The sequence below is a fragment of the Aristolochia californica genome, unplaced genomic scaffold, assembly GCF_029961685.1.
Source record: "Aristolochia californica isolate CCGP_79_NKW_82.1479 unplaced genomic scaffold, dmAriCali1.0.hap1 SCAF_11, whole genome shotgun sequence".
In the NCBI taxonomy this organism is placed as follows: domain Eukaryota; kingdom Viridiplantae; phylum Streptophyta; class Magnoliopsida; order Piperales; family Aristolochiaceae; genus Aristolochia; species Aristolochia californica.
The window spans coordinates 35681963-35690683 of NW_027181782.1; positions in this window are offsets into that span (position 1 = coordinate 35681963).

The window sequence follows — 8721 nt, forward strand, 5'->3', positions numbered from 1 at the left end:
ATAAATTGTAATCTATATGACCAATATTATATTATTAATTAGTAATCATTATCGTGCGTCTAAACCCTAAATTATCGTGCGTCTATTATTACTTAATACTTATTAGTCCCTGTATATATTAATCACTTATTTATATAAATTATTTGTTATTGTTATTATTTATTACTATTATCAACAATTATTACTATAAATTACTGAACTTATTAATTATTTTAGATTATATTACTAATATTGTTTAATAATTATTTTTATACGTCATACTTACAATTACTCTATACTTAATAGTTATTAGTTCTATTAATTATATATATAGAATAATTATTATTAATTATTATTATTAACTATTATTATAAAAATTATTACTCCAAAAATGATTAAATGTAAAAAATAATTATATCTATATTAAAAATATTGATTTTAATAATTTCATACTTAATAATTATTATTACTCTATTATTATATTTAGTAGGAGTTATTTTTTTTAACTATTACTCTAAAAAACAATTTTTTATTTATTTCCTTATAAATAATAGCATAATTATTTAATAATTAATCAATTAATATGTAATAAATTAGTAATTATGGTACTACATTAGCTAAACTTAGATGCCCTAAATTGGGGCATATTATCCCCTTAAAAGGAACTAGAAGGGTCAATAGAAACGTGACGGTCTTGTCTTAATTTGATTTTGTCGTCTCCAATTGGGTATTAGTGGTTCAACGCAGAAACAATTGAAGGGGTCAAAGAAAATAGCCAAAATAGCCGATGTGAACCTTTTTATCGCTCCTTACCAATATTACAACCTTTGCCTTTGCCGCAAGAATTGTATAAAATATGCAGGTTAGTCCTTTTTAGATTTTCGGTTAATAGGATTTGAAGATTTCTTCAAAGCCTAACGCAGCATGCTGGGTTTGCTTATATTTGTTAGATTTGAACATGAGTCTTAAAATGATATCCAATCATATAAACATTTGTAAGCCTACTTGTTGGTTTTGATATGTGACTTGTTGAACAAAGATGTAAATGTTCTATCACTCCTTGTGTGGTGATGAGCCTTTGTCGGTGAGACAAGAAATGTATAAGGTAAGCAGTTTAGAGTTTTTTAGATTTCATGTTAATAGGGTTTTTGGATTCCCTCAAAGCCTAACATAGCGTGTTGGATTTGCTTCTCTATTTGAAATTTGAACTGAATTTTAAAATATTAGCCGATCCTATCCAGATCTGTAAATCTAAACCATAAACCCTAAGTCTACCTGTTGATTTTTATGTCCTTATTTCAACTATCAACCGAAGCTCGCAAGTCTTATCACCCTGGATGTTTGAGAGCCTCCTGATAGGATTATGGTACATGTACGGGGGAAATAGCCGATAGAAATTGACAACAAACAGGGGATAGACGATGATGAGACACAAAATTTGTTATGGGATGAGAAGTAGAAGGCATGGTGCATGATTTAGGCTCTTTCCTAATATCAATAGGACGTGTATCATATTCTGGGCCAAACATCCCTTGTTATTATATAGTCGTATCACTTCCGCTCACTGATATCTATTTAGTTCCTACTTTCCCTTTGAATATTTTATCGGTTAGTCAGCTCACTGAACATTTTAATTACTCTATCACTTTCTCACCCTCTTCATGTGTATTTCAGGATCTTACAACGAAGCGGGTGATTGGTGGAGGTCGTGAACAAGGGGGGTTCTACTACCTAGATGTGCCACAAATAAATACTGCATCCACCTGTGACACTGAAACCAGGTTATGGCGCAACTGGTTAGGACATCCGTCCACCCATTCTCTTCATCATTTTTTTCCTAAAATGCGATCGAACCTTCAAGTGTGAATCATGTCAAATTAGTAAACATCAAAGGTTTACATACTCACCTCATCTAGAAATAAAAAGAGTCTCTCCTTTTCGTTAATTCATACTAATGTATGCTCCAATATTTCTCACGTGAAATATTTTATTAAATTCATTGATGACTTCATTTGTACCACTTGGTTATTTTTGTTTAAAGAGCGTTCTGAAATACCATTGATATTTAAATATTTTTATGCAATTGTACTCACTCAATTTGGGCAGCAAATTAAAGTCCTTTGGTCGGATAATGCCAAATAATACACATCCAAAGATTTTGACTCATTTTGTTAAGAAAATGACATTATTCATCAGACATCATATGCCTACACCCCTCAACAAAATGGTGTAGACGAACGAAAGAAATTCTTCAAACAACTCTCATTACATTTTTTGTTTTTGTTTTGTGAAAACTACTCTTTACCTTATTTTGTCAGATTTTTCACCCTATAATATAGAAGGGTGCTTTGTCTTTAGGCCTCGACTTATGCAAGGTAAATAATTTTCATATTGTTGCAATTGGGGTTAAGTAATAAAATCTAATGGCAAGGTTGTTTCTATAATTTTGTTAGTATTGTGTCCTCTTCTGATGCGGATTATCTAGAACGCCCTTTCAATACTGAAGAAATGGATTTGGCTTCTCTTGGCCTTCCTAAGGGCAAATCCCTTGGTCCAAATGGTTTCAATGGTGAGTTCTATCACAAATTTTGGGGAGTAGTAAAAAATGATGTGTATACATTTGTTCAAAAATGATGAATACCTTATAATTCTTTGGACTACACTTTAGAAACTAGTCTTCATTATATAAGTATGTTTTTTGAGTAAACTAGCCTGTTGAATCAAATGTAATCTGACTTGATCCCTTAACAAGTATTAGCTCATTTGGATCAAATTGAGTTGACCAATTATGGTTTATGCTTTTATTGAGCTTCTACTTTCACATCCTTATTTACATAGTATCTTTTGTGATAGAGAAATTGATCTTATATTTGGACATCAAAATAATCACTTTAATATTCGATTCTGATAGGTCATTTGCATAGTTATTAGAATTTGGGGGAAGAGTTTCAAAAATCCAAGTTTTTAAATATTTTAAGTTTGAAATTAACTTAAGATTTACACTGAGCCTATATCACAACAAAAAAGCCAGTTCTACCATTAAAAAAACCAGACAGTGAATTTAATTTTGGTGGAAGAAACACCACTTCTATATTTAGGGTTTAGAGTTTGGGGCACAGGTGGGGGTTTATGGTTTAGGTTTTAGGGGTTTGGGTGGTGGGGTTGAGGGTTGAGGGTTTTTTCGGGGTTTAGGTTTAGGGTTTAAAAAAAATACGAAAAGGTACCTCATAATTAGAGAGTCATTAACCCTAAAAATAGGGGTACTCTAGGCATTCTTCTTTTTTGGGTGAAGGCACATGTACTTCCCGATAAAAAGATTTTAAAAAATTCGAAAAGAGGAAAATAGAATAGAAAAAAAGGATAAAAAAGCTACAATTAATTAAGGATATTATGGATTGTGAAACATAAAAAGTTGATATATTTCATTTTGTGGAGAATAGAATAAGATAAAAAGAGGGGTATTTTGGTATTTCTCAATAAATAATTTTAAAAAACATAAAAAGGAATATAAATATTAAAGAAGAAAAATTTATATCTTTTGGGAAACGGGCAATTGGATTTCCGAGGCACGGAGCGCTCTGCCTTTGGGTGTAGGGTTTAAAGAGGCTCGGGTAGGAGAAGATAGCAAAGAGGAGTGTAGGGTATTCGATTCTCCCACTCGCATCTCGTTCCCCATTCTTTCCCTCTCTTCTCGTTTTGCCCCGCTCACCTAACCCATTTCGACTTCCCCGCCGATGGCTAGCCCTGTAGCCTCGCCTTATTCCCTTCCGCATCTCCTAGCTGTCGTCCTCTTCTTCTTCCTCTTCCTCGCCGTCACCACTCTTGCCACGCCTCATCCTTCTTTTTTCCCTCTTCCTCATCTCCGGTGACTCTGTCACCCTCTGGTTGCCATTCCACCGCAAGGTACGAAAGTCTGGCCTTGTTTTTTTTGTTTTTTGCTTATTCTTCTTAAATTTTTGATTAATTTAGTCATGGAGTGCACTTTTATTTTTATTTACATTTTGAATATTTTCTATAGTCTCCTTAGCTTTTTGGTTTAGGGTTTCAGTTTTTAAAATACTGTAAGAAGCGATGTCTGTATCCTCCCGCTGTGTGCAGGAAGAAGATCGCTGTGATGGTTTCTTATTGTTAGTTTTAGGGTTTAAGGTGTCCTAGGAGACAGATCCTTGCTCTTCTCCTGAAACTCTTGGCTTTCTGAACTATGTCAGTGCACAAAGTGTCACCTGCTTGAATTCTAGCTTCGCAATCTGGTCGTGCCTTGTGCACTAACAGACCTCTTGTTCCTCATTTATTTCTATTATATCCGTCTTTTGGCCCTCCAAAAAACCCAAATTCGTCTTTTTACTCGCCCATGTCTTATGAACTTATCATCTTGTATTGCCATATGCTCCAACACCCTAAACCCTAAACCCTAAACCCTAAACCTTGAATTTCCTTGTCAACATTTGTGCTGTTTGCTTCTACTCCCTTGTTTTCTTTTCTTGTTTGGTGTCAGTCACATTGTTTCCAGCATTAAAATTTATTTTTTCCAATTATTAAAAAGTTTATTTTTTTTTTCAAAATTTCCCGTTTGGAAGACTTTGATGAAACACCTTGCTCGAGTACTGTGCTTTTTTCTCCTCACCATTGATGTCTAATCACTCTACTACCTCTTAGAGGCACTCTTGAGTTTTTACCAAAGATCCTTGCCCTGTGCACCATGCTTCTCCTCAATCTGGTTTGCTGTAATTTTGGCCGTCTCCTATCCTCTTCTTAGCCCTTGATTTTCTTCCAAATCCGTTCCAAAGTTCGCCACTTGTGTCCTACAACTTCCACTTATCACTAGTACATGGAAATTTTTGGGAACATCTAGAATATCTGTTTGAAAGTGTTCATCCAGGTTCATATTCTGCTGGGAAATGAGTCACTCTCCTTCTCAAGCACAAACTTCGAGAAGCAAATAATCTTTAACCCTAGCAAATCCAAGAAGTAAATTACATCTACTTACCTACTTTAATCATATTTTAATGCTTTGGCATTATCTTTTTGTTGCAGGTAACTGTGTTCAAACAACTAGGTGCTACCTATTCTGGTGCTCCCTCATTTACACTTAATATTCTTTTGTTCTCCCCTTGATCTGGTCTCTTTCTGGAACTTGTTACCTCAGACCAATCTGGATTTAACTGCAGTTCCATTTGATACTCTATTGACCACTTACCTTTTACTAGTTACTTGATTTATGATCTGACTATGAACTCATATAGTGGATCCTATCTTCAACAAATGGAGTTTTATTTTTTATTTTTTACTTTTTTGAAATTCTTATAAACTGATATACCATATTATCTGCCCTAGGGTTTTGGGTATAGGGTGTCGATTTTCATTGTGGCAAAAGATGAGTTAAACTGTGAATCTTTTTACAGATTCAGTTGCATCTGAAGGAGGCATACATTCTTCTTCTTTTTTTTTTCTTTTTTTTGAAATTGAGGCATGTATTTTTACTAGACATCTGATTACCAATTTTGTTTTTGGTCATATTTTTCATTAGTTTTGATAGATTTTGTTTTTCCAGGATTGAATTCAATAGTTTTCATACGATGGTTCTGATTTTATTGTTTATCAACTAATCTGTAATAAACAGTTACTTTGAGCTCTTATGGTTTCAATTATTTTGCATCCTCTTTTGGGCTTTACAGGTTAGTGACTTAAAATATGTAATTCTCTAAATTGTTTTTTCCCATGCTAAGTTTAAATGCAAAATGAACTGATTTAACTTTTTTAATTTCTTGGTTTCTCATCTTATCTCGCTTTTGGCGCAGATTATAGTATGATATCTATCTTGTCTTTTTGAAGTATAAGGGGTACTTTTGGAAATTTATGATTTTCCCCACTTTGCTAATGTTTTAAGTTTTTTCGTACTTGTCTTTATTGCCAAAATGTGTGGCAATAGTATCTAATAGCAGCTGGTTGCAATCTTAGCTTTCTTGTCAGTGTACCATTTGTAATGTGTTGGTAGAGAGGTGAAAAATTTGGGACTTTTATTGAAATATGATGACAGATTATAGAGAGGAGTGTAAACATCAGTGGGAAAATAAAAAGGGTTTAGGGTATTAGGGTTAAAGGGTTGGTAGGATTTTAGGGTCTAGGGTCTAGGGTCTAGGGTCTCGGGTTTGAGGGTCTCGGGTTTTCAGTGGTTTGAGGGTTTTTAGGGGTTTTTAGGGTTGGGGGTTTAAGGGTTAAGGGGTTTGGGGGTTTTGGGGGTTTAGGGTATTTGGGGTTTAGGGGTTTAGGGGTTTAAGGGTCTAGGGTCTAGGGTCTCGGGTCTCGGGTCTCGGGTCTCGGGTCTCGGGTCTCGGGTCTCGGGTCTCGGGTCTCGGGTTCTGGGGTTCTGGGGTTCTGGGGTTCTGGGGTTTTAGGGGTTAGGGGGTTAGGGGTTTAGGGGTTAGGGGTTAGTGGTTAGTGGTTAGTGGGGTTTTAGGGGGTTTAAGGTTTTAAGGTTTTAGGGTTTAAGGTTTTAGGGGTTTAGGGTTTAGGGTTTTAGGGTTTAGGGTTTAGGGTTTAGGGCTTGGGGCTTGGGGCTTGGGGCTTGGATTTTAGGGTGTTAGGGTTTTAGGGTTTAGGGTTTAGTTTTTAGGGTTTTTAGGGTTTTTAGGGGTTAGGGTTTAGGGTTTAGGGGTTTAGGGGTTTAGGGGTTTAGGGTTTAGGGGTTTAGGGGTTTAGGGGTTTAGGGGTTTAGGGTTTAGGGTTTAGGGTTTAGGGTTTAGGGTTTAGGGTTTAGGGTTTAGGGTTTAGGGTTTAGGGTTTAGGGTTTAGGGTTTAGGGTTTAGGGTTTAGGGTTTAGGGTTTAGGGTTTAGGGTTTAGGGTTTAGGGTTTAGGGTTTAGGGTTTAGGGTTTAGGGTTTAGGGTTTAGGGTTTAGGGTTTAGGGTTTAGGGTTTAGGGTTTAGGGTTTAGGGTTTAGGGTTTAGGGTTTAGGGTTTAGGGTTTAGGGTTTAGGGTTTAGGGTTTAGGGTTTAGGGTTTAGGGTTTAGGGTTTAGGGTTTAGGGTTTAGGGTTTAGGGTTTAGGGTTTAGGGTTTAGGGTTTAGGGTTTAGGGTTTAGGGTTTAGGGTTTAGGGTTTAGGGTTTAGGGTTTAGGGTTTAGGGTTTAGGGTTTAGGGTTTAGGGTTTAGGGTTTAGGGTTTAGGGTTTAGGGTTTAGGGTTTAGGGTTTAGGGTTTAGGGTTTAGGGTTTAGGGTTTAGGGTTTAGGGTTTAGGGTTTAGGGTTTAGGGTTTAGGGTTTAGGGTTTAGGGTTTAGGGTTTAGGGTTTAGGGTTTAGGGTTTAGGGTTTAGGGTTTAGGGTTTAGGGTTTAGGGTTTAGGGTTTAGGGTTTAGGGTTTAGGGTTTAGGGTTTAGGGTTTAGGGTTTAGGGTTTAGGGTTTAGGGTTTAGGGTTTAGGGTTTAGGGTTTAGGGTTTAGGGTTTAGGGTTTAGGGTTTAGGGTTTAGGGTTTAGGGTTTAGGGTTTAGGGTTTAGGGTTTAGGGTTTAGGGTTTAGGGTTTAGGGTTTAGGGTTTAGGGTTTAGGGTTTAGGGTTTAGGGTTTAGGGTTTAGGGTTTAGGGTTTAGGGTTTAGGGTTTAGGGTTTAGGGTTTAGGGTTTAGGGTTTAGGGTTTAGGGTTTAGGGTTTAGGGTTTAGGGTTTAGGGTTTAGGGTTTAGGGTTTAGGGTTTAGGGTTTAGGGTTTAGGGTTTAGGGTTTAGGGTTTAGGGTTTAGGGTTTAGGGTTTAGGGTTTAGGGTTTAGGGTTTAGGGTTTAGGGTTTAGGGTTTAGGGTTTAGGGTTTAGGGTTTAGGGTTTAGGGTTTAGGGTTTAGGGTTTAGGGTTTAGGGTTTAGGGTTTAGGGTTTAGGGTTTAGGGTTTAGGGTTTAGGGTTTAGGGTTTAGGGTTTAGGGTTTAGGGTTTAGGGTTTAGGGTTTAGGGTTTAGGGTTTAGGGTTTAGGGTTTAGGGTTTAGGGTTTAGGGTTTAGGGTTTAGGGTTTAGGGTTTAGGGTTTAGGGTTTAGGGTTTAGGGTTTAGGGTTTAGGGTTTAGGGTTTAGGGTTTAGGGTTTAGGGTTTAGGGTTTAGGGTTTAGGGTTTAGGGTTTAGGGTTTAGGGTTTAGGGTTTAGGGTTTAGGGTTTAGGGTTTAGGGTTTAGGGTTTAGGGTTTAGGGTTTAGGGTTTAGGGTTTAGGGTTTAGGGTTTAGGGTTTAGGGTTTAGGGTTTAGGGTTTAGGGTTTAGGGTTTAGGGTTTAGGGTTTAGGGTTTAGGGTTTAGGGTTTAGGGTTTAGGGTTTAGGGTTTAGGGTTTAGGGTTTAGGGTTTAGGGTTTAGGGTTTAGGGTTTAGGGTTTAGGGTTTAGGGTTTAGGGTTTAGGGTTTAGGGTTTAGGGTTAGGGTTTAGGGTTTAGGGTTTAGGGTTTAGGGTTTAGGGTTTAGGGTTTAGGGTTTAGGGTTTAGGGTTTAGGGTTTAGGGTTTAGGGTTTAGGGTTTAGGGTTTAGGGTTTAGGGTTTAGGGTTTAGGGTTTAGGGTTTAGGGTTTAGGGTTTAGGGTTTAGGGTTTAGGGTTTAGGGTTTAGGGTTTAGGGTTTAGGGTTTAGGGTTTAGGGTTTAGGGTTTAGGGTTTAGGGTTTAGGGTTTAGGGTTTAGGGTTTAGGGTTTAGGGTTTAGGGTTTAGGGTTTAGGGTTTAGGGTTTAGGGTTTAGGGTTTAGGGGTTTAGGGTTTAGGGTTTAGGGTTTAGGGTTTAGGGTT